Consider the following 26,556-nt stretch of genomic DNA (forward strand, 5'->3'; position numbering starts at 1 on the left):
TTTTATTAACAAAAAAAAAAATAATAATAATAATAATAAATAAGCTCTAGTCGAAACTGCTCGACTACGAGATCCCCTGAACCCTTCGAGCAAAAGCTATTTCAATCATTTTTTGCGTATTTCTGCTCACACAAGAAACACGCACACACGCATGCACACAAACACATACACACACAAACACCCACACTGTGTGGTTACTATGAGAAATGAATTGTTTAATAACTTTGTTTGTGGACATACGATTTTTATGGAACTTTCAGATCGTATCGTATAACAATAATATGCGTGCACTTGCCAAAGCACAAGTCTCTAGTATTTGAAATACGCCTTTTACAAAGGTGATGGTGAGGGGGTGGATATAAGGGTGGGAGTAAATTTAAACAAAAACCGAAATTGTATAAAATGCATATCAATATACATTCAATATTTGGAGACTGTAGCTATAAAGATGTAGGAGACATAATTTTATCGATAAAAAAAAAATCGGGATGAGTTATTAATTTTTATACCCTGAACCCATTTTCAATGGGAAATCAGGGTATAATGGTTTTGTTGAAATGTATGTAACAGGGAGAAGGAGGCGTGGCAGACCCCACAAAGTATATATATTCTTGATCAGGGTGACGAGCTGAGTTGATTTGGCCCTGTCCGTCTGTCTGTCCGTCTGTCCGTCCGTCCGTCTGTCCGTCTGTCCGTATGTATGAACGCGTCGATTTCAGAAGATATAAGAGCTAGAGACTTCAATTTTTTTTTTTAAATGTCCGTAATTACAGCGCGCATATCAAGTTTATCATTAAAAATCGATAACTCATCCCGATCTTTTTTTATCGATAAAAAACCTTATCGAAACCCAGTTATAACATTATATCTTCTACACCTTTATTGCTAGAGTCTCCAAATTTTTAATGTATGCTTATATGCAATTTATACAATTTCGGTTTTGTTAAAATTTACCCCCCACCTCTAAATTCACCCCCTCACCCTCACTTTTATAAAAAGCGTATTTCAAATACTAGAGACTTGTGCTTTGGCAATTACATGTATATTCATGTTATAATCATAATCTGAAAGTTTCATGAAGATCGTACGTCCATAAAAAAAGTTATTAAGCAATTAAGTTCTCATAGTAAGCGCACACTGCAGCCCATGAGTGTTTATGCGTGGGTGCTTGTGTGTGTATGTGTTTGTGTATGTGTGTGAGTATGTGTGTGTGTATGTGTGTGTGTGTATGTGTGTGTGTGTATGTGTGTGTGTATGCGTTTGTGTGTGTATGCGTGTGTGTGTATGTATGTGTGTCTGTATGCGTGTGTGTGTATGTGTGCCTGTGTGTGCGTACGTGCCTGTGTGTGTGTGTGCGTGTTTCTTGTGTAAGCTGAAAGACGCGAAAAATTATTGAAATATCTATTGCTCCAAGGGTTCAGGGGATCTCGTAGTCGAGTAGTCTCGACTAGAGCTTTCTTACTTGTTAGTGATAAACTCGATATCAGCGTTCATACATACGGACGGACGGATGGATGGACAGACAGACGGACAGGGCCAAATCGACTCAGCTCGTCCCCTGATCAAGAATCTATATACTTTATGAGGTCTGCCACGCCTCCGTCTGGCTGTTACATACATTTCAACAAATTCATTGTACCCTGATTTCCCATTAAAAATGGGTTCAGGGTATAAAAAGACGGAAAGAGAGAAAATGCTTATTAAAGGGTATAAATAGCAGGAAAGAGAGAAAATGCTTATTAAAGCATTTTGTCTCTCAAGGTTGCATATGTATCCACAGTCCAGATACCTCTTTTAGCTCACCGAAATAGCACCCATAGCATTTTTCACGTGGAATAACTTTCCTATAGTCTTCCGAACATTCGTGGCATTGGAAGTTTTCGAGATGCCAGAGGGAATGTTCCCAATCACAAAGGAATACTAAATGCATGGAATATAATGCTTTGAGTTCAATCGATGGCTCTCTTTATTGTAATTTCTGGAATTATGATCTTCGACTCCGGCACTATTGAGGAGCTTTAGGATTGGACTACCTTCATGACAAATATCATTATAATGAACAAATGCACTTTGATCTGCGGGACGCAGATATTTAGATGGGGAGGAGTTAAGACTATTGACAATCTAAGGAGGCTGGAGAGTCAAGTCAGACATTTAAAGGGAGAACCCAAACAGGAGAGCTGATATGTCTCAGTTCACATTCCGACGATAGAGAGTTTAGAGCTATTGTTAGTAAATTATATAAAATATATTACTTCATTGAACACGAAGTTATTTGTATTCACGAAAACCCAACACAGCGTCCCCAATCACTAATACCCTAGTGTGGGAGCGGTTAACTTGGATATACATGTATTTTCCCAAGCACCAGTCTCTAGTATTTGAAATACGCCTGTTACAAACTTAGGGGTGAGGATGTGGATATAGGGATGGGGGGTAAATTTTAACAAAAACCGAAATTTTATAAAATGCATATAAGTGTACATATAAAATTTAGAGACTCTACCTTTAAAGATGTAGGATAGCTCATCCCGTTATTTTTGTATCGATAAAAGACCTTATCGAAAATCAGTTATAATATTATCATCCCGTTTTTGTTTTATCCGTAAAAAATAACGGGATGAGCTATCGATTTTTGGTTATAAACTCGATATCCGCGCTGTATATACGGACATTTAAAAAAAATTGAAGTCTCTAGCTCTTCTTCAGAAATCAACGCGTTCATATATACGGATAGACGGACGGAGGGCCAAATCAACTCAGATCGTCGCCTTGATCAAGAATATATATACATACATTTCAACAAAACTATTATACCCTGATTTCCCATTTTCAATGGGTTCAGGGTATAAAAAAAAAAAAAAAACAAACAACATACAAACAAACCAATACAAAATTTTGTAGATTTAAAATCAGCATTACAAAGTAGTATAACGAAATCCAATCTTGCGATTCCTAAGGGACCCTCCAAGGTAGAAGGAAAAGACCAGCCACTGGTCATCACAAAAATAAATTAAATAAAAATCACATAATAAAGTTTAAAACATTTTAACAATCATCAATTCCCACACTGTATGACTAACGAAAATAATCTTATTAGGTCCCTAATTCGAGTGTATCGTTCTGTGTAGAACGGAGATCAGCCTCAAATAAGTGAACACCTTTTAAATAGACAACAACAAAGACAATTGGGTGGGCCAAATGGACATTTACAAAATAGAGGAATGGCAAATAACGTAGAACAAACACCAGCCATCTTAAGCCAGATCTTAGCGCAACAGATGCCAGCTTTACTGAGTGAATTGAGTAACCCTTCTTGAAAATTCAATAATGTAGACGATCAAGGAATAGCCGCAATCCAAAGAGAGAATTTAGGTCTAGATAGAGTAGCAGATATCGTTAAAAGCCTTAGCGAATTTTCAGGTAACCCAGCAGAATTCCGTTCATGGAAAAAGAGTGTAGAAGCTGGTTCGCCAAAATATTTCGGCATATCACACACCATACGAAATAAGATCACAGGTGATGCTGATACAGCTCCTGATCATACGACTTCCCTCTAAATTGGAATACAATATCCAAGTGCTTAACACTCCACTATGCAGATAAGAGAGATGTAAGGAACATTAGAGTATCAAATGACAATTTTGGTACAAGGTCAGAACCAAACAGTAGAGGAATTTTTTCAAGCAGTTTAGAAACATCTATCTTTGATTTTGAACAAGATAGGATGTATGGAGTTGGGCAGAGAATCTCAGACTCTCATGACGAAAGTTTACCGCGATAAAGCGCTAGATACTTTCGTACGAGGTCTAAAGGATGACCTACCTCGACTCCTCAAATTAGAGAACCAAATTTATCAATGAATAAAACGCCACTGGCAACCTTCAGAAATTCGAGTCTTGGAGAAAAACAAATTATAATCTAACTACCAGGACCCCATTTATTAGCTTTACAACACAACTCCCAGTCCACACTCCTTGGCCGAACAATAAGCAATACGGACAACAAGCTTATCTGGCAAAACCGCCCAACCAATATCCCACTCAGCAAGTATTTGCTCCCCCTCGCCATCGGCACCGAAACCCCAACCACGTCCTGAACCCTTCCATTCGCACTGGAATGGTAAACTACATTAATAGACGTAAGTTCGAAGCCGGAAAACGGCACAAATGAAAGAACCTGATACAAGACAACGAAACTTTAACAAACTTACAATCATGCAACTGAGGAAGAATACGAACAGACAGTAGCACAACACGAAGAACAGGGCACAGATAGAATACTCAGACTACAAGCAACTCGAATATTCGGACGTTAACTTTTTTAGAATGAAAAGCTCCTCCCTCCCTTATATAGAGTGTAAGACGAGGAGCAGACAAATCTTAAAAATATTAATATACACAGGATCAAATATAAATTACATACAACCCAGGCATATAGATAATTCCCTTCCAAACGAAAAACCCTTTGAAGCCATCACAGTTGGCGGCAACAGATATTAGAGTAAATAATATATAAGTTAACGACAGACCTTACAAAAGGGCATTGCACCGGCCCAATTATATCACAGCTCCAGTGCATGCACTTTTGACACGTGAGCTTTGCCAGCAAAATACAACAGCAATGCAATCGCAACCGTGGGAGCCTATCGTCAGCAATAATAATAAGATCAATGCACTTGTGCATTTCCGCCACGAGCGCCGAGTCAGCGCACCGATCAGCACCACAGTGAGAGCCATCGTGTCACAAGACACCTATCAGCAGCAACAGCAGTGACCACGGCGGCAGCGACGCCAATAGCAGCAGCGGCAGCTTTCATATAAATAGTACTTGTATAATTATTCTTAAGTTAGTTCTAATCCAACTCCGAAAGTGAGCAGGGGCCCGCGATCGTTATCTTAGAAAGTTTACGCGTCGAAAAACATAGTACCAACTATTGTTCGCGAGAGCACCTATAACGAAATAAAGCTGCCTGTGAACGCGACGAAAATCCTTAGTGCCTAATCCGCAGCTACCGAAACGTTAGTACCTAATCCGTAGCTAACGGGAGCATTGGAACGATCCGTTATAGTGCCTAATCCGCAGCTACACCGTGTTCGTGAAAGAGTGACTCTAACCACGTAATCGAGGTACGGTCGTGGTACCGTACCGCGTAATCCGTGTGCGTCGCAGGATCTTTAGTAACGGATACACCACTAATACTGGAATCTGAGGAAAGAGAGCAATCCGGACCATCATCGCGGGAGTCAACGATGTTAAAAATTATAATGTAAGCATAGTGAATAAAAAAAAAAAAAAAAAAACAAGTAAGAAAATTCTAGTCGAGAGTGCTCGACTAGATACTACCCTGAACCCAACAAATAAAAATGCTCATTTAGTATGGCTGAAATTTCAATTTCGATGTATTTAAAAATATAAATGAAATACCAAACTCATTTAATAAAATATAAAAATATTTTGAAACAATTAAAAAAAAAACAATTAAAAAAAAAATTACCATCAGTTGCATCGATCGGGATTCGAACCGCGACTTCTCGATCGAGCGTCATGCAGCTAACACACTAGGCCACCTCACTCCTGCTAGTGGCGCTGGCAAAACTCAAATAGATTCACTGCTGCAGCGCCATCTACCAAAACTAAACGAAACTAACTGCTGATGTGACTCTAAGAATCTGCTAGAATAACCAAACTATTAAAAACGCACATAAAGTATAGTTAAAATTTCAATTTCGGTGCATTCAAAAATATAAATAAATAGAAAACTCATTTATGAAAATATAAAAATATTTTGAAACAATTAACAAAAAACTAACATCAGTTTCATCGACCGGGATTCGAACCGCGGACTTCTCGATCGAGCGTCATGCAGCTAACACACTAGGCCACCCCACTCCTGCTAGGAAAGCTGGCAAAACTCAAATAGATTCACTGTTGCTGCGCCATCTACCAAAACTAAACGAAACTAACAGCTGATGTGATTCAACGAATGTTTTTGTTGTAGCTGCTGCACGTGCGTTTGTTAATTGGCCAAATATTTGATTATTTTTTATTAATTTTTGACTGAATGGAATTTAATGAAACTTTCAGCATATGATCTACATATTATATTGAATATTTGAGAAATTTAAAAAAAAGAAAAATCATTCACAATTAGCTATAGTGGCATTTGATTTGAACTTGAATGATAATTGAACTCGATAAAAATATAACGGGATGATTTATCGAATTTTAAAAGCAAACTCGACGTCCGCGCTGTATATACGGTCATTTTAAAAAAAATTCAAGTCTCTAGCTCTTATATCTTCGGAAATCGACGCGTTCAAACATACGGACAGACGGACAGACAGACAGACGGACAGGGCCAAATCGACTCAGCTCGTCGCCCTGGTCAAGAATATATATACTTTGTGGGGTCTGCCACGCCTCCTTCTGCCTGTTACATACATTTCAACAAAACCATTATACCCTGATTTCCCATTGAAAATGGGTTCAGGGTATAAAAACAAGAAACATCAAACAATTAAGAAAAGAAGAAATAATCAAGAAATATTGAACTTTAACACTTAGTATTTAAGAAAACTCTAAAATTGTACTACTGAGCGACGTCTAGTTGCCCGGTATAGCGTATGGCCCGTGAAGCCATACAATAATAGGCAGGAAGATCACTGCGTTGATCGCGTAGGAATTTACTAACATAAACCAAAATTCCAAGAACATTTTCTGAAAACAAACCACCATCATTTTCCGATTCGATAAAAATTCTTTAAATCTGTCCGTGACCATTGACGAACTAACGACCGCATTCTCTAAAATAAGCATGCCACCACCAGAAAATACACTCCCATCCACCAGTACAGGTGCCACAAAACCAACTTACTTGACCGAACCAATTGAGAGTACTATAGAGAGATACCTTAGGAAGATATTGTCTGAGAACGGTGAAGAGTTACTCAATCCAGGTACAACCGTTTCAGTCGAGCAAGATCAGACGATTCTCCCAGAACATATGGGACGAATCAACGAGTTAGACAAGTTACCAGACGTTGTAAGAGTTTTAAAAGACTTTTCTGGGAATAGAGCAGAATTCACTTCGTGGCGCAAAAGTGTAGACAGGAAACTATGGTATCTTAATGGTAGTAAGAAGTAAAGTAGTTGGCGAAGCCGGTGCTGTATTAGAAGCGTATAATACCCCACTAAATTGGAAAGCCATATCCCAATGTCTCACTGATCATTTTGCAGATCCCAGAGATCTTAAGACACTGGAATTCCAACTCTATACTCTTAGGCAGAATGGGCGATCAAAAGACGAATTTTACCAAGCCGTTTATTATCATCTGTCTCTAATATTGAATCAGATAAACAACCATGATTCATCTACAGAAACAGTAAGAGCTATTACCAAGATTTATAGGGACAAAGCGTTAGATACGTTTATCAGAGGTCTCAACGGAGACTTACCAAGGTTATTAGCCATCAAAGACCCAACCGACCTTAAACATGCCCTTCACTTGTGCCGACTGATTGAGAACCAGTCGATTAGAAATTCCGTTAATCCCATAAGAGCCCCTTCGCTTCCTCCGAAGAACAATCATCAAAATAAAATTACTCAATCTTCATTTCGATATAATACCCCACATGTCCTAAATCAAACCAACTTCAATCCGGACCTGTACTATCCACCAAAGCCTAAGTTTAACCCTCAGAATTCAGGTTTCATACACCCATACACCAACAACCACTACAGTTCTTTAACGCACCACCAAGACCAATAGCTCCAAAGCCACAACCGGCTCCACAACCAATGGAAGTCGACTCCTCTATCAGAACTAGGAATATGAATTATATGAATAGGCCAAATTATAATCAATTTGCTGGGAAAAGACCCTTATCTTCTAGGGCAGAAAACCCATCCAAACAACAGCGACAATTTCACATCAATACTGGGGAAACCCAAGTGCAGAACGTAGATGATGAGGCTAACGCTTACGCAATTGCATATGCAAACGCATACGCCGCCGAAGCTTATGCCCTAGGAATACTAGTAGGAATGATATACTAATAGTAATGACAGTAATAAATTAAGCAATTACCTGCACAAGCAGTTAACGATATAAAGGTCCGAACAAATCATATGTCCGATAGCCAGAAAAAAATAATAGATCGACTAATTCAAGAAACTAAACCGTTATTTGCATACCCAGAGCAAAAATTAACTTACACGGCTAAAGTAGTAGGAGAGATCCGAACCAATACCGACACGGCTTACAGCAGGCATTACCCATATCCTAATGCTCTAAAGCAAGAAGTCGAAAAGCAGATATCAGAAATGCTTGACGACGGAGTCATTAGACCCTCTAGATCACCGTATAACGCTCCGGTATGGATCGTACCAAAGAAATCTGATGCCTCAAGAAAAAAAAAAAATACCGACTAGTAATTGATTATCGCAAGCTAAATTTGGTCACAATGCCAGAAATAGGGGACATTATAGCCCACTTAGGCGACAATAAATTCTTCACGGTCCTCGACCTCAAAAGTGGTTTCCACCAAATTCCTTTGAAGGAGACAGGCATAGAAAAGACAGCATTTTCTGTTAACGGAGGGAAGTACGAATTTACAAGACTACCTTTTGGTCTCAAGAATTCCCCTTCAATATTCCAAAGAGCCTTAGATGATATCCTAAGGGATCATGTTGGAAAAATCTGCTATGCAGAAAAGGTTGAAGCGATTTCCAGATTCCCCATACCCAAAACTCTGAAAGAACTACGATCGTTCTTAGGCCTCTCCGGCTACTACCGTAGATTCATAAAAGATTGTGCGAAACTAGCTAAATCCCTTACCACTCACCTCAGAGGTGAAGATGGTCGTATATCAGCAAAAGCATCAGATAAAGTACAGATAAAGTTAGATAACAAGGCAATAGAAGCATTCAACAAAACAAAGCAAACTCTTTGTTCTAATGACGTAATTTTAGAATACCCAAACTTCTCTAAAGAATTCCACCTAACAACCGATGCTTCGAATTACGCAATCGGTGCAGTCCTTGAACAAGAAGGCAGACCCATTACTTTTATATCACGAACATTGTCAAAAACAGAGGAGAACTATGCAACAAACGAAAAAGAAATGCTAGCCATAGTTTGGGCATTGCAAAACCTTCGAATTTACTTTTATGGAACTGCCAAAGTTATTATATTCACAGACCACCAACCAATAACCTTTGCTCTAAGTAATAACAAGTAAGAACGTTGCAATCGGGCGATACCGATAGCAGAAGACTCATTCACAGCCCAAACGCTGTCAACCAGAGTATATAGTGCAATTTTCAAGTCTAGTGCGCAGCAAAAAACACGGCATGATGCCATTAAAATTGGAAAATCATCGATAGCTATTGCATTCAAATTACATACATATATAATTTATACAATTTTGATTTTTATTATATATTTATATCCATACATTGGATACCAGCTTCAAGCTAACAGCAGATCAGCGCGATTTTCCTATGCTTGTGCACACACTCATCGTCTATTCTATGCGTACAGACAGAAGCGCGCCTTTTCTCACATTCTTAGAATTTCGATTGATTTCTGGACTTTCTAGCCGTTACTGTAGTTTTGTCTGATGACGCTCTCTTATTAAGCTATTCTATTTTAGCTACTGGCTGATCAAGCAAAGCAGCGGCGCGGGTGCTAAGGGCGACGCAAGTAATGTGGGAAGGTGCGAGCTTGACTGAATGACACTTAATACTTTTCATTTTCTTAGTCGAATAATTTTATAAGTTTAAATTTGTTTCTTCTTATATAGCCCTCAAATACATATACGCAAATACATACATATGTATATATAATTATATATGTAAGCCTGTACGCATAGCATCAAGCATTCCAGCCTTATACACGCGCTCATTTGTATATGTGTATGTATGTACACATAAATGCGTGCTCTAGCATATTCTAAGAATCCCGTTGCGATTGATTTGTCTTTGCATTGTTTTTGAATTTCCAGCCGCTACACTGGCTTTTCTTTGCTATGCGGCGTCATAACAATAATGTGATTTCGTTTTAACTACTCTTGATCGAAACGACGCGGTGGTGCTGTAGGAAGCGCCGACGATCTTTATTTTAGCTATTTTGACAAACATGCTGTTTGGGTTGGGTGCGAGTTCAAATCCTGCTGAAAACACTTTTTTGTAAATTGCAAATTTTTGTTATTTTAGCTTTTTTATATTTTATTAATTTTATAAAAATGTTTCCTTCCGTGCTATCAATGCCTATTAAGCCTACTTATGTGTACATATACATAAATAGATGGCTGACGCATATAAATGTCTCAATTCGCGCACTGTAAATGCCGATTGTCACGCCCCTAGTGGCCGTAGACTCCTCAATTTTAGCCAGTTTTTAGAACGAACAACCCGTTACCTAAATGCAAAATTTGAATTCTTACGCTCAAAAAATGTGAAAATTACAGGGTATTTTTCGATATGCCACGCCCCTAAAGAGGCGTTGAAGTTATTTTTGGGGCATCGATAGAGGAGGCTACCAGTAACTTAACTATCCAAATTTGAAGCTTCTAGCTCTTAAACTGTAGGAGATATAAACTTTTGCGGTTTGCCACGCCCCCTATAGGCGGACATATATCTACCATAGCTCGTTGGACGTGGGTGGTCAACCCGCGTATATATACTAAATTTCAGGTCTCTAGCATCAATAGTGCTTAAAATATAGCAGAATTCGAAAAATCACCATATTTTCAGGTCCGATTTGCCACGCCCCTAGTGGGCGTAGATATATAATTTTTTCACCTATCTTCATAGAATTAAAACATCAGCTTACATGCAAAATTTCAGCATTCTAGGTTTATAACTTTAGGAGATACAGTTTTATCCGATTTGCCACGCCCCTAATGGGCGGAGATATATCCGCCATAGTTTGTGATCTTGGGTGATCGGCGCGGACCTACATACCAAATTTCAGCTTTCTAGCTCTTCAACAAACATGATTTCTGGTATATCGGAATATGCATTTTCCGATTTGCCACGCCCCTAGTGGGCGGATCGGGAAAATTTTAACACTTTATAAATCGGAGATATACACGAGTATGTGTTCCAAATTTCAAGTCTCTAGCTTCAATAGCGCCGAAATAGATTGCGTTCATACGGACAGACGGACAGACGGACGGACGGACAGACGGACAGACGGACGGACAGCAAGACGGACATTGCACAAAACCAATATACTCATTTCACTTTCGTGAATGAGTCTAATAATGAAAATTGTAAAAGATCATTCTAATATTCAAGAAGAAAAAATCACGTTTTTTAAATACAAGCTCCAAATCTTTAAAGACGATTTAACTAATTTAATTCATGCCATGGACTGGGCAAAAACAAATACAATAAACTCAATAATATTGTCAGAATCCGAAGTCAAAATAATAGAGCAGATACTAGAAAGAGAAAAAATCATGTTCTTAAATGCAGAAGAATTGTTAGAATTTAACCAAATAAAAATCGCAAGTAATGGAAAAAATATACTCTATATAATCAACATACTTTTAATATCAAATGAAGTTTGTACAACCATATTAATTAAGCCAATTAAAAGAAAAAATTATATCAATGAAATAAAATTGTAAAATGCGAAAATTCAATCTATGCTATAAGAGACTCATGTGAGTCGCATAATGAAAAAACAATTTGTAATAAAAATAAGTTAGTCGGCTTAAGAATTGATACTTGTACTTTGCCACTGTTAAAAAGCCAACCTCCAAACTGCCGTGCTATCAACAATCAACACGTACCCAATCACGAACAGCTATTTGTCGGAACAATATTGCTCAACGATTTCAATGGATCAATCAAGATCGACGAAGAGGAAGTAGAACTCCATGGTACCTTCCTGGTACAATTCGAAAACTCCACGATACGCATCGAAGATGGCATACGAATCAAAAGTAATGTCCTTCGCAGAAGCCACCCCACCGCTATTTCAAATCATGGCGAAAGCAAACAAGATCGACGAAGTCCTTTCACTGCAAATGCTCAAGGAAATAAATCTAAACAACACAAGAAAATTAGAAACCCTAAAGAGCAGCAACGTTATAAGAGCAACAATCAATATAACTCTCTCTGGAACTCTACTGATAATTATGGCAGTAGTTGGATATTTGCTAAAACGGAAGACCCCAGCCACCACAAGCCAAGTCACAACACCCGAAGTAGAAAAGAGAGAAAATGCTCAAGGTTTCTATATTGCGACCGAGGACGTCCGCATCTAAGGGGGGAAGAGTTAACGACAGACCTTACAAAAGGGCATTGCACCGGCCCAATTATATCACAGCTCCAGTGCATGCACTTTTGACACGTGCGCTTTGCCAGCAAAATACAACAGCAATGCAATCGCAACCGTGGGAGCCTATCGTCAGCAATAATAATAAGATCAATGCACTTGGCCACTGGTCAACGTGTGCATTTCCGCCACGAGCGCCGAGTCAGCGCACCAGTGAGAGCCATCGTGTCACAAGACACCTATCAGCAGCAACAGCAGTGACCACGGCGGCAGCGACGCCAATAGTAGCAGCGGCATCTTTCATATAAATAGTACTTGTATAATTATTCTTAAGTTAGTTCTAATCCAACTCCGAAAGTGAATAAATGTTTTGTTAATCCAAAATCCGCTTTCGAATATTTAATTTATATATAGTATAAAAGCCTTAAAGAAGTGGATGCTGTTATCCAAAGCAGTAAAAATCTGTTAATTATTAAAAACAATATCCACATACACATTAAAGAAAAAAAATTGAGGTAGTGAACACAGTAATCCCAAGAACAGATCATATGACTAACGAACAAAAACAGAGATTGAAACACTTGGTCCGATTGTATCCGAATTTGTTTGCCTACCCTAACGAAAAACTGACCTACACAACAAATGTTAGAGCAGAGATAAGAAGGAAAAACGACTGACCGGTATACGCCAAGTTCTATCAATTCCCCATGTTGCTAAAAGACGAGGTCAATAAACAGATCAAAGAACTTTTAGATGACGGAATAATTTGACCATCCCGATTGTACCCAAAACAAGTAAGAACTTTGCAGTCGGGCGATACCGATTGCAGAAGACTCATTCACAGCCCAAACGCTATCAACTATAGTATATAGTGCAATTTTCAAGGCTAGTGCGCAACAAAAAACACGGCATGATGTAAGGCGGCTCGCCGATAGCCGCCTTCAAATTAGTAGTAAGTTAAAGTTAAGATAGTTATAAGTTGTAATGAATAGCGAATATGGTTTTGATTTCTTCAAATAGCAATAAGTTAAAATTAAGATAGCGATAAGTTGTAGCTAAGATGTCAATTTAAATTTGGATTTGAAAAGGCCGCCCAAAGCGCAGACGAACTATCGGCGATCGGCGGCACAACCCTGCGTGGAGAGTTTGAGCGGAGAGTCGCGTCGCCGACGCCGAGCGCTTTGGGCGAGCGAGAGAAGAAAAGCGAGAGGGAATCGATATTTGTTGAGGATTGATCTCGAAAAACTCATCATCAAGTGGGCATTTGAGCTAACGGTAAACACAGTCGTCGGCTGATCGCACATTTGTCTCTAGAATAAGAAACCGAATGTTCTGGATTATGAAATAGACGCAAACATAGAAGCATAAGGAGACATCCAGAACATTCGATATGCAGTAGAAGTAAGCGTGCTGTAAGTCGAGCCAAAGTTCATTCAGTAAGTTCATTGTGTAAGATCAATGTCAGTGTGTCGGCACGGTTAGTTAAGTTCAAATCGTCGCGGTACGTGAAGAAGTGTACTTGTTACTGAATATTGTGTTAAATAAACTTTTTGCGTTGCGCCTACATATACCGTGTTTCATTTAAGAAAAACCTTCAACAATATTGAGCAGCAAAGGTCGTCGGACGACGAGGTGTGGATGAGTGACCGCCGGGCAGAGCGGTCAATTTTAAGTGTCTCTTAAGGTCAGCGAGTGGCCACCAAGCGATTGTAATGTAGCATATAAGTCTTTAATTTGGTTTGTGAAAGTGGAATAAAAGGCGAAGAACGAGGAAAGACTGTGTTTAGTGGAAGCAGGCGATATGTCTGGAGGATCAATGAGAGACGGCGGCGGACTCAAGACTAAACGGTGCACAGTGGGGCCTCTGCCGGCAGAGCGTGGCAAAAATCAAAAAAGGTACTTTAAGCGATTTTTAAAAAGTTGATGTCATATGAAAATAAATCGATCTACTGGTTTGTAGCCGAAAGATTTTTGAAAATCGGTCAATTTTTAGGGTAGTTATAGCCCTTCAAAATTTGGGAAAGTCGCAAAGTTGTGAAAAGCAGCGAGTTTTTGTGAAAAATATCCCACTTGTCAATTGAATTGTAGGAAAAATCTTGCACCAATTTTTGCAGTGTTGGTTGCGATTTAAAGAATGGACTATTACTAATAGAATACAAAAAAAATTATGTTAATACGCCTCTTCATTGCGGAGCTGGTTTAAATTTACTAAACCTCTAAATTTGACCATTTTTTTTACCTAAAGTAGTCTATATCTTTTGAGTTCCGCCGAGTTCCGAGCATCGATTTATACACACGTATTGCTGAATATGTCCTCTTTAATATAAATAAAACTTTTGCTGCCCCTAGGTGTCCCCCCGGGTTTCTAGAGCAAAAAACTAACCCAAAGTCGGCATAAAAACGCACAAAATGTACTAAAAAACTTCAAATTTGCATGCAGATGACTACTTTACAGAAAATGAAAAAAAAAAATTTTTTTTTTAAATTTATTTTTTAATATTTTTTTATTTGTTTTGTTATATTTATTGCATATAATTTAAATAAAATCAATTTCAACAAAAAAAAAAAAGCTAGTTTTTCATAGAAAAACATACATTTTAGGACAAAAATCACATTTTTCAGGTTTGAGGTAAAACTGTGAAGCACCCTGTTAACGCATCACCCTGTATTTTAGCCTATTTATAGCTTGAAGAATTCTCTGTCGAATGCTTTTTAAATTTTTGAAATATCTTGCTTGATTCAAAAGTTATGATTTTTGCAACGCAAAATGAGCAAAGGCCCCACTGTGCGGTGGTAAAAATGGTACACGTGAGTGGTGGTTAATTATCATCTTCCCCTTTCCCCCTATTCCCAGTCCAATTACTGAAACATCCCCCCCCCCCCCCCCCCCCTGGTGTCATACTTTTCAAATAAATATTCTTGTGAGAGTACCCTGGGCAGACTGAGTCTATCCCAGCTATAAAAATACTACTTTACAATAATGCCATTAAAATTGGAAAATCATCGATAGCTTTTGCATTCAAATTACATACATATATAATTTATACAATTTTGATATATATTTATATCCATATATTGGATACCGGCTTCAAGCTAACAGCAGATCAGCGCGATTTTCCTATGCATGTGCACACACTCATCGTCTATTCTATGCGTACAGGCAGAAGCGCGCCTTTTCTCACATTCTTAGAATTTCGATTGATTTCTGGACTTTCTAGCCGTTACTGTAGTTTTGTCTGATGACGCTCTCTTATTTAGCTGTTCTATTTTAGCAACTAGCTGGTCAAGCAAAGCAGTGGTGCGGCTGCTAAAGGCGACGCAAGTAATGTTAGAGTAGGGGAGGTTCGAACCTCTACTATGTTATTTATTTTATTTTTTCATACATATTTCGTTTTTTATAAAATAGATATTTTATTGGGAAGGTGCGAGCTTCACTGAATGGCACTTAATACTTTTCATTTTCTTAGTCGAATAATTTTATAAGTTTAAATTTGTTTCTTCTTAAATAGCCCTCAAATACATATACGCAAATACATACATATGTATATATAATTATATATGTAAGCTTGCACGCATAGCATCAAGCATTCCAGCCGTATACACGCGCTCATTTGTATATGTGTATGTATGTACACATAAATGCGTGCTCTAGCATATTCTAAGAATCCCGTTGCGATTGATTTGTCTTTGCATTGTTTTTGAATTTCCAGCCGCTACACTGGCTTTTCTTTGCTATGCGGCGTCATAACAATAATGTGATTTCGTTTTAACTACTCTTGATCGAAACGACGCGGTGGTGCTGTAGGCTGAAGCGCCGACGATCTTTATTTTATCTATTTTGACAAACATGCTGTTTTGGTTGGGTGCTAGTTCAAATCCCGCGAGAAACTCTTTTTTGTAAATTGAAAATTTTTGTTATTTTAGCTTCTTTAATAAGTTTTAACTTTTTAAAAATGTTTCCTTGCGTGTTAACCATGCTTATTAAGCGTATTTATATAAAAATACATACATAGATGGCTCACGCATATAAATGTCGCAATTTGGGCACTATAAATGCCGATTGCCACGCCCCTAGTGGCCGTAGACTCCTCATTTTTGGTCAGTTTTTTGAACGAGTAACCGGTAACATAAATGCAATTTGAATTCTTACGCTCAAAAAACGTGAAAATTACAGGGTACTTTTCGATATGCCACGCCCCTAAAGAGGCGTTGAAGTTATTTTTGGGGCATCGATAGAGGAGGCTACCAGTAACTTAACTATCCAAATTTGAAGCTTCTAGCTCTTAAACTGTAGGAGATATAAAGTTTTGTGGTTTACCACGCCCCCTATGGCCGGAAATATATCTACAATAGCGCTTTGGACGTGGGTGGTCAACCCGCGTATATATACCAAATTTCTGGTCTCTAGCATCAATAGTGAATAAAATATAGCTGAATTCTCTCTATCTCTTATAACTTCTGAGATCGACGTACTCATACGGACGGACGGACGGACGGACGGACATATCGACTCAGCTCGTCGCGCTGATCAAGAATATATATACTTTGTGGGGTCTGCCACGCCTCCTTCTGCCCATTACATACTTTTTCACAAAACCATACCCATAACTATACCCTGATTTCCCATTTTCAATGGGTTCAGGGTATAATAATTGCAATTAAATTAAAAGTTTTGTTGGAAAATATGGAATCGGGCTTGTTCTTTGTGTCTACGTGTTTGTGTTATCCAAAATCTTTATGTGATGTAAAGTTTTAAGTAAGACAAAAAGCTGTCTTTGACATCATTTAAAAAAAAATTTTTGTCTTTGATAAGAGAAAACTTGCGTTTGTAACTTTTTGTAGCAATGAAACTACGCCCATCTCATCTTATTCAATTCCGAGCTAAGACCTATAAGTTCAACGTGCACTTTTGCGCACTTTTTGCGCAATTTAATTTTTCAGCAACTAACCTCGTCGCAGATGAGGAAGTGGAAATAAGCAATTCCGAAAGGCAGGGCTTTTCAAATTTTGAGGTTTATGGCATGTTAGCTTCAGATAATGAAGAATACAATGATTAACAATAAAAGAAATATATTTTAAAGTTATTAGTGCTTAAAATCATAAAATATAGCCTTTTATTCCTTGAAAATATTTTTTTTTATCAACTTCTACTATAACAAGTAAGAAAACTCTCGTCGAGAGTGCTCGACTAGATACTACCCTGAACCCAAGAAATAATATAAATGCCCATTTAGTATGGCTGAAATTTCAATTTCGATGTATTTAAAAATATAAATAAAATACCAAACTCATTTAATAAAATATAAAAATATTTTGAAACAATTAAAAAAGTTAACATCAGTTGCACCGATCGGATTCGAACCGCAACTTCTCGATCGAGCGCTGGCAAAACTCAAATAGATTCACTGCTGCAGCGCCATATACCAAAACTAAACGAAACTAACTGCTTATGTGATTCTAAGAATCTGCTAGAATAACCAAACTATTAAAAACGCGCATAATGTATAGCTAAAATTTCAGTTTCGGTGTATTTAAAAATATAAATTAAATATGAAAATATAAAAATATTTTGAAACAATTAAAAGAACAAGTAAGAAAGCTCTAGTCGAGACTGCTCGACTATGAGATCCCCTGAGCCCTTGGAGTAATAGTTATTTCAATAATATTTCGCGTCTTTCAGCTTACACAAGAAACACGCACACACACACACACACACGCACGCACGCACACACAGGCATACATACACACACATACACACACACACACGGCGGCAGTGAACGCTTACTATGAGAACTCAATTGCTTAATAACTTTTTTTGTGGACATACGATCTTCATGAAACTTTCAGATTATGGTTATAACATGGATATGCATGTAATTGCAAACCACAAGTCTCTAGTATTTGAAATACGCTTTTTACAAAAGTGAGGGTGAGGGGGTGAATTTAAGGGTGGGGGTAAATTTTAACAAAAACCGAAATTGTATAAATTGCATATAAGCATACATTAAAAATTTGGAGACTCTAACAATAAAGGTATAGAAGATATAATTTTAAACCTGGTTTTCGATACGGGATTTTATCGATAAAAATAGCGAGTTATCGATTTTTAATGATAAACTCGATATCCGCGCTGTTATTACGAACACTTTACAAAAAAAGTCTCTAGCTCTTTATCTTCTTCGACAGACGGACAGACGGATAGACAGACAGACGGACAGGGCCAAATCGACTCAGCTCGTCGCCCTGATCAAGAATATATATACTTTGTGGGGTCTGCCACGCCTCCTTCTCCCTGTTACATACATTTCAACAAAACCATTATACCCTGATTTCCCATTGAAAATGGGTTCAGGGTATAAAAATTAACATCAGCTGCACCGATCGGGATTCGAACAGCGACTTCTCGATCGAGCGTCATGCAGCTAACACACTACGCCACCTCACTTCTGCAAGTGGCGCTGGCAAAACTCAAATAGATTCACTGCTGCAGCGCCATCTACCAAAACTAAACGAAACTAACTGCTAATGTGATTCAACGAATGTTCCTAGAAGAATTACATGCAATTACATGCATATTTATGTTATAATCATAATCTGAAAGTTTCATGAAGATCGTATGTCCACAAAAAAAGTTATTAAGCAATTGAGTTCTCATAGTAAGCGCACACTGCCGCCCATGCGTCTTTATGCTTGTGTGTGTATGTATGTGTGTGTAAATGTTTATGTGTATGTGTGTGTGTGTGTGTGTGTGTGTGTTTTTTTTTTTTTTTTTTTTTTTTTTTTTTTTTTTTTTTTTTTTTATATTCATTTATTGACAAAATTATACAAATTGCAAGATGCGTGGTGGCTAGGATAGCGCGCGGTGCTTGCGGGACGGCCGTAAAGCATTGCTTCGCAAGCACTATGCGCTACCTTAGCCTGGGACAGCTCGTCTTCTCGATCGCTCGACTCTGCGGAGCTCCATCATCACCGTGGCCGCGAAGGTGCTTGTTAGTTCCCAAGCTTCCTCCGATTCCAGCATGGCGTTGACTAAGTTGTCCGCTCTGATGGAGCGGCCCACTGCCTCTTCCAGACGACGCCTCTCCTCCAGAAACCGTCCACATTCGAAAAGAATGTGGTTGGCGTCTTCCACATGCCCTCGCTCGCACCAGGGGCACTCGTCAGATTCCTCGTGGCCAAAGCGCTTCAAATAGCTCCGAAAGCATCCATGACCCGAGAGGATCTGCGTAAGGTAGAAGTTAACCTCGCCATGTTTGCGGTTAACCCATGGTTCAAGCTCCGGGATGAGCTTGTGCGTCCACCGCCCTTTAGCTGAGCTATTCCACCTTCTTTGCCATCGTGCGATGCTGTTCGCCCTGACAGCGTTGAGTCGCGTAGGCCCGTGCGAATTCCGCTCCACGGCTTCGGCGACCAAATACTCCAGTGGCACCATACCGGCTATGACGAGCGCCGCGTCATCGGAGATAGTCCTGAAAGCGCAGCTGACTCTGATTGCGCTCAGCCTGTAGATCGCGCAAATGCCTCGGCTGTAGCTCGGCGTTGCCATCGCTCTTGCCCATATTGGCGCAGCATAGAGGATGACAGACCTAATGACGCTCATTAGGAGGAGACGTCGTTGCTAAGTGTGTGTGTGTGTGTGTGTGTGTGTGTGTGTGTGTATGCCTGTGTGTGCGTGCGTGTGTGTGTGTAAGCTGAAAGACGCAAAAAATTATTGAAATAGCTATTACTTCAAGGGTTCAGGGGATCTCGTAGTCGAGCAGTCTCGACTAGAGCTTTCTTACTTGTTATACTCATTCACGAAAGTGAATCAGTATATTGGTTTTGTGCAATGTCCGTCTTGCTGTCCGTCCGTCTGTCCGTCTGTCCGTCTGTCCGTATGAACGCAATCTATTTCGGCGCTATTGAAGCTAGAGACTTGAAATTTGGAACACATACTCGTGTATATCTCCGATTTATAAAGTGTTAAAATTTTCCCGATCCGCCCACTAGGGGCGTGGCAAATCGGAAAATGCATTTTCCGATATACCAGAAATCATGTTTGTTGAAGAGCTAGAAAGCTGAAACTTGGTATGTAGGTCCGCGTTGACCACCCAAGATCACGAGCTATGGCGGATATATCTACGCCCATTGGGGGCGTGGCAAATCGGATAAAACTGTATCTCCTAAAGCTGTAAACCTAGAATGCTGAAATTTTGCACGTCAGCTAATGGTATGATTCTATAAAGTCTGAAGATAAATTATAAGTCTACGCCCGTTGGGGGCGTGGCAAATCGGACATGAAGATATGGTGATTTTTTAAAATCTCCTATATTTTGGACACTATTGATGGCAGAGACCTCAAATTTTGTATATATACGCGGGTTAGCCACCCAAGACCAAAAAGTTTTGTCGGATATATGTCCGCCCACAGGGGGCGTGGCAAACCGCAAAAGTTTATATCTCCTAAAGTATAATAGCTAGAAGCTTCAAATTTGGATAGTTGAGTTACTGGTAGCCTCCTCTATCGATGCCCCAAAAATAACTTCAACGCCTCTTTAGGGGCGTGGCATATCGAAAAATACCCTGTAATTTTCACATTTTTTTAGGGTAAGCATTCAAACTTTGCAGTTAGGGTAACGTTATCTCTTTCTAAAAACTGACCAAAAATGAGGTGTCTACGCCCAGTTGGGGCGTGGCAAATCGGAAAAACCTGTATATTCTACAGTATTAGAACGAAACTTAACTACTAAATTGTTGATGGGATGTGAATGAGTATTCCGCAGTCGGTAACGCCCGACTGCAACGTTCTTACTTGTTTTATAACTGGTTTTCGAAAAGGTTTTTTATCGATAAAAAAGATCGGGATGAGTTATCGATTTTTAATGATAAACTTGATATGCGCGCTGTAATTACGGACATTTAAAAAAAAATTGAAGTCTCTAGCTCTTATATCTTCTGAAATCGACGCGTTCATACATACGGACAGACGGACAGACAGACGGACAGGGCCAAATCAACTCAGCTCGTCGCCATGATCAAGAATATATATACTTTGTGGGGTCTGCCACGCCTCCTTCTCCCTGTTACATACATTTCAACAAAGCCATTATACCCAGATTTCCCATTGAAAATGGGTTCAGGGTATAACAATATTCAATCTTAAATGTATTTAAACAACTTAAACCTAAAATCTTCACCAAATATAATATTAAAGCTGTCCATCTAGTAGTCAGATGTTTTTATTTAAGAACAGTAAGATATCCACATTTTTTGTTTGAAGGCGGTATCTATGTGTGCCCATAATTTCCCCAACTTTACTAAATGTTCTCTCCGACTCGGTGGAGCGTGCCGGAACGCAAAGGTACTTGCGAGCGCACTGTGCGCACATCGTTTAAGATGTTGCGCATTAATCTGAAATGTTTTAAATGTTCAGATTGTTATTTTTATAAATTTCAATGCAAATTTACCTTCTAACCTTCTTTTTTGAGCCTTGGGTCCAACATTGCACTATGGGTAAAAATACCGAATATTTGGCATTAATTGTCCCTGAAAGGATAGAAGAGATGAAATTTTGTATACATACTATTACAATTTTTTTATAATTTCGGATTTTTTATTATACCCTGAACCCATTTTCAATGGGAAATCAGGGTATAATGGTTTTGTTGAAATGTATGTAACAGGCAGAAGGAGGCGTGGCAGACCCCACAAAGTATATATATTCTTGATCATGGCGACGAGCTGAGTTGATTTGGCCCTGTCCGTCTGTCTGTCCGTCTGTCCGTATGTATGAACGCGTCGATTTCAGAAGATATGAGAGCTAGAGACTTCAAATTTTTGTTTAAATGTCCGTAATTACAGCGCGCATATCAAGTTTATGATTAAAAATCGATAACTCATCCCGATCTTTTTTTATCGATAAAAAACCTTATCGAAAACCAGTTATAAAATTATATCTTCTACACCTTGCTAGAGTCTCCAAATTTTTAATGTATGTGTCGAAGCAAGTAGTATTAATATGTTGCCGAGCACTATAATTGTGCTTACTACCTACTCGTATATTTTCCCTTTTCTGTATGCCTTCGCACTTATGCGTGTGGTTGTAGTGTCGGTGTGTAATGAGGTTGTATGTATGTGGTTGTAGTTTTCGGCTATTTTCCAAGAATTGATTTCATCATATTGCATCAGCCAATATTTGTATTTTGTCGCTTAAGAAGTACCGTTTTAGCGGGGCGACAGCGTTGTGTCGCTGTCGCCGAGTGAGGTTCGATGGCAGGCACAAAGAATAATTGAGAGACACAAGTAGTTACGTCCAGAGATCAAGTGCGGACGAAACTCGCTGCGCGAAACGATGACTGATAAAAATACTGTTCCGACATATGCTTATATGCAATTTATACATTTTCGGTTTTTGTTAAAATGTACCCCCACCTCTAAATTCACCCCCTCACCATCACTTTTGTAAAAAGCGTATTTCAAATACTAGAGACTTGTGCTTTGGCAATTACATGCATATTCATGTTATAATCATAATCTGAAAGTTTAATGAATATCGTACGTCCATAAAAAAGTTATTAAACAATTAAGTTCCCATAGTAAGTGCACACTGCAGCCCATGCGTGTTTATGCGTGGGTGCTTGTGTGTGTATGTGTGTGTATGTGTTTGTGTATGTGTATGTATGTGTTTGTGTATGTGTGTGTGTATATGAGTTTGTGTATGCGTTTGTGTCTGTATGCGTGTGTGTGTATGTATGCCTGTGTGTGCGTACGTGCGTGTGTGTGTGCGTGTTTCTTGTGTAAGCTGAAAGACGCGAAAAATTATTGAAATTTCTATTGCTCCAAGGGTTCAGGGGATCTTGTAGTCGAGCAGTCTCGACTAGAGCTTTCTTACTTGTTTTTAAAATAGAGCTACGCCCCCACCCCTTTCACTTATAGCGTCCATTCGGTTATTGCAACGAAAATTCTAGTCCCAGACAAGATTTTACCGTGAATATTATTTAAGTTATAAGTTTCTTATTCCAACTCAATACAATTCATTTCATATTTCTTTTCATAGGTGTCTTCAGTATCATCTTCCTCTTTTTCGCTTTTGTCTGAACTAGGAATCCTTCCAAATGTTTCGAAACTACATGCCTCTAGAAGTACAATATCTTCTGAAGGCATTTCTTTTGTTTTGTGAGCTCGTTCTTTCAAACTGAGACTAGAAATAAGTGGGTCTGATGAGTTTAGTGCTCTATTTAATACGCCACTTATATTTTGTAATCGCCTGCACTTCCTAGCTTGGGATTTTTGATTGTTTTTATACCCTGAACCCATTTTCAATGGGAAATCAGGGTATAATGGTTTTGTTGAAATGTATGTAACAGGCAGAAGGAGGCGTGGCAGACCCCACAAAGTATATATATTCTTGATCAGGGCGACGAGCTGAGTTGATTTGGCCCTGTCCGTCTGTCTGTCCGTTTGTCCGTCCGTCCGTCCGTTTGTCCGCCTGTCCGTATGTATGAACGCGTCGATTTCAGAAGATATAAGAGCTAGAGACCTCATTTTTTTTTTAAATGTCCGTAATTACAGCGCGCATATCAAGTTTATCATTAAAAATCGATAACTCATCCCGATTATTTTTTTTTATCGATAAAAACCTTATCGAAAACCAGTTATAAAATTATATCTTCTACACCTTTATTGATAGAGTCTGCAAATTTTTATGTATGCTTATATGCAATTTATACAATTTCGGTTTTTGTTAAAATGTACCCCCATCTCTAAATTCACCCCCTCACCATCACTTTTGTAAAAAGCGTATTTCAAATACTAGAGACTTGTGCTTTGGCAATTACATGCATATTCATGTTATAATCATAATCTGAAAGTTTCATGATGATCGTACGTCCATAAAAAAAGTTATTAAGCAATAAAGTTCTCATAGTAAGCGCACACTACAGCCCATGCGTGTTTATGCGTGGGTGTTTGTGTATGTGTGTGTTTGTGTATGTGTGTGTGTGTATGCATTTGTGTTTTTTTTTTTTATATTCATTTATTGACAGAATTATATAACAAATTACAAGTCGCGTGGTGGCTAGGATAGCGCGCGGTGCTTGCGGGACGGCCGTAAAGCATTGCTTCGCAAGCACTATGCGCTACCTTAGCCTGGGACAGCTCGTCTTTTCGATCGCTCGACTCTGCGGAGCTCCATCATCACCGTGGCCGCGAAGGTGCTTGTTAGTTCCCAAGCTTCCTCCGATTCCAGCATGGCGTTGACTAAGTTGTCCGCTCTGATGGAGCGGCCCACTGCCTCTTCCAGGCGACGCCTCTCCTCCAGGAACCGTCCACATTCGAAAAGAATGTGGTTGGCGTCTTCCACATGCCCTCGCTCGCACCAGGGGCACTCGTCAGATTCCTCGTGGCCAAAGCGCTTCAAATAGCTCCGAAAGCACCCATGTCCCGAGAGAATCTGCGTAAGGTAGAAGTTTACCTCGCTGTGTTTACGGTTAACCCATGGTTCAAGCTCCGGGATGAGCTTGTGCGTCCACCGCCCTTTAGCTGAGCTATTCCACCTTCTTTGCCATCGTGCGATGCTGTTCGCCCTGACAGCGTTGAGTCGCGTAGGCCCGTGCGAATTCCGCTCCACGGCTTCGGCGACCAAATACTCCAGTGGCACCATACCGGCTATGACGAGCGCCGCGTCATCGGAGATAGTCCTGAAAGCGCAGCTGACTCTGATTGCGCTCAGCCTGTAGATCGCGCAAATTCCTCGGCTGTAGGTCCCCACGTGTTAAGCATGATTCTCGAGAGAGCTCTACAAGAATCAGCTGCCTTTTTATGCACATATTCTAAGTGCTCGCGGAAAGTTAATCTTGTGTCTATCATGACACCAAGATATCTTATCGCCCTCTTGGACGCAATGGTGACGCTGCCGATCTTTATATTGGCAGTTTCCACTCTTTTGCGACTGCTGACTAGTACAACTTCGGTCTTGTGTGCCGCAAGCTCGAGCCTAGCTCCTGTCAACCAGCTTCGTATGCGATTGATACTTTCGCTGCACATATCCTCTGTATCTTTGAGCTCCTTTCCTATGGCTACGACAGCTACATCATCAGCAAAGCCAATGGTGTGCGCGCCTGCTGGTAGTTCCAAGCGCAGTACGCCGTCGTACATGATGTTCCATAGGAGAGGTCCCAGCACTGAGCCTTGGGGTACTCCAGCTGACACTGTATGACTTTGGGGACCCTCACTCGTATTGTATACCAGTGTTCTTTCTCTGAAGTAACTCTTTATTGTTTCTTTAAGATATTTAGGGATATTATATTATGACAGCGCATTCAGTATCATATCCAAACTAGCTGTATTGAAGGCATTCTTTATGTCCAGGGTCGCAATAATGCAGTATTGCTTCGTCCCATGCTTCCATCTTGTGCCATGGATGGCGGAAGTGGCCAGACCAACAACTTTGTTTAGCGCATCTGTTGCTGACCGGGCCTTCCGGAATCCAAGTTGGTGATAGACCTCCGGCGCTAGCAGTCTCCAGTCCAGAGCAGATCAATTTCTCAAACACCTTTCCTATGGTGTCTAAGAGGCAGATCTGTCTGTATGAAGATGGCTAGTCTAGTGGTTTGCCAGCCTTGGGTAGCAATACCAGATTCTGGGTCTTCCATTTTGTAGGGAACGTCTTGTATTAAGCATTGCCCAAATGGCCTTTTTCAACTGTCTTCTAGCTGCCTGGTAAGCTAATTGTTTTTCGAAAAACGTAGACCCTCCGCGAGCCCGTTGGTAGCTTCTTCTCGCCTGGATGCATGTGCGACGAATGTCACCTATTTGTGCATTCCACCAATACGTAGGCTCTTGTTGTCGCGTGAACTGCTTGCGGCGTAACATGTTGCTATTGCAGGCACTCTGTATTTGGGCTACCATTTGGCATGCTCTGGCCTCAGCATTACCAATTGTGCCCAGAGACTGAATGGCCTCTGAAAAGACCGCGGGGTCAAAAGTATCTAGCCGATACGACTCCCTCCACAAGGTTGACGCCCTGGCAGGTGGCTATTGTGAATAGAAGTGCCGTATGATCGCTGCCCGTATAGCTATCGCAATGGCTCCATGTTGCTCCCCGAAAGAGGGATGAACTGACAAAAGTAATGTCGATAATAGATCCGTATCCCGCCCGACTGTGGCCAGTGTTGAGCAGTGCAACATCTAGTGTCGCGAAGATCTCCAGTAGGATACGACCTCTGGCATTTGTTGTGAGGCTACCACATTCTAACGCCCAGAAGTTAAAATCTCCAGCTATAAT

At 39.7% G+C, this 26,556-nt stretch overlaps 1 long non-coding RNA gene and 1 pseudogene across 2 annotated transcripts; one reads left to right on the forward strand and one right to left on the reverse strand.

Annotated features, from left to right (window-relative positions):
• The first annotated feature begins 1,003 nt into the window (after positions 1-1,003).
• On the forward strand, positions 1,004-18,086 carry LOC149268275 (uncharacterized; annotated as a pseudogene). The gene is made up of 2 exons (XR_016271309.1): positions 1,004-14,189; positions 14,643-18,086. The product of XR_016271309.1 is annotated as an uncharacterized LOC149268275 (transcript).
• A 564-nt stretch (positions 18,087-18,650) lies between these two features.
• Positions 18,651-22,044, reverse strand: LOC149268276 (uncharacterized). Its single transcript, XR_016271310.1, has 2 exons — positions 21,740-22,044; positions 18,651-21,683 (listed from the first exon to the last, which is right to left on the reverse strand). It is a non-coding gene; the product is annotated as an uncharacterized LOC149268276 (long non-coding RNA).
• Between the last annotated feature and the right edge of the window lie 4,512 nt (positions 22,045-26,556).

The sequence above is a fragment of the Drosophila arizonae genome, chromosome X (genome assembly GCF_054131065.1).
Source record: "Drosophila arizonae isolate 15081-1271.41 chromosome X, UAZ_ARI_1.0, whole genome shotgun sequence".
In the NCBI taxonomy this organism is placed as follows: Eukaryota; Metazoa; Arthropoda; class Insecta; order Diptera; family Drosophilidae; genus Drosophila; species Drosophila arizonae.